The sequence below is a fragment of the Carlito syrichta genome, unplaced genomic scaffold (assembly GCF_000164805.1).
Source record: "Carlito syrichta isolate Samal-C Ts95f unplaced genomic scaffold, Tarsius_syrichta-2.0.1 Scaffold314132, whole genome shotgun sequence".
Lineage (NCBI taxonomy): Eukaryota > Metazoa > Chordata > Mammalia > Primates > Tarsiidae > Carlito > Carlito syrichta.
The window spans coordinates 66,945-67,304 of record NW_007258228.1 but is presented as its reverse complement, the minus strand read 5'-3'; positions in this window follow the sequence as shown (position 1 = coordinate 67,304).

Sequence of the window (360 nt, the reverse complement as noted above, 5' to 3'; positions counted from 1 at the left end):
ACTTGGAAGGCTGAGGCGGAAGGATCGCTGGAGCCCAGCAGGTTGAGGCTGCGATGGCTGCAAGCGGCCTCTGCACTCCAGTCTGGGCAACAGAGTGAGACTCCAACTCAGAAAAAAAAAAATAATACATGGCTAAGTTCAATAAGGTTCCGTCCACCTGACACACATTCACTGAGCAGTCCCCCCCACCCACACTAGGTGCCCTCCTGCCACACATTTTGGTTCTGACCACATCGTATTCATGGCTGACTCCAGAGAGCTCGTCCTTTCCCACACCGCCCCTTCACCTAACTGGCTCCTCCTTCAGGTCTCAGCTTAAATGTCAGTTTCTTTTTTTTTCTCTCTCTTTTTTTTTTTTTT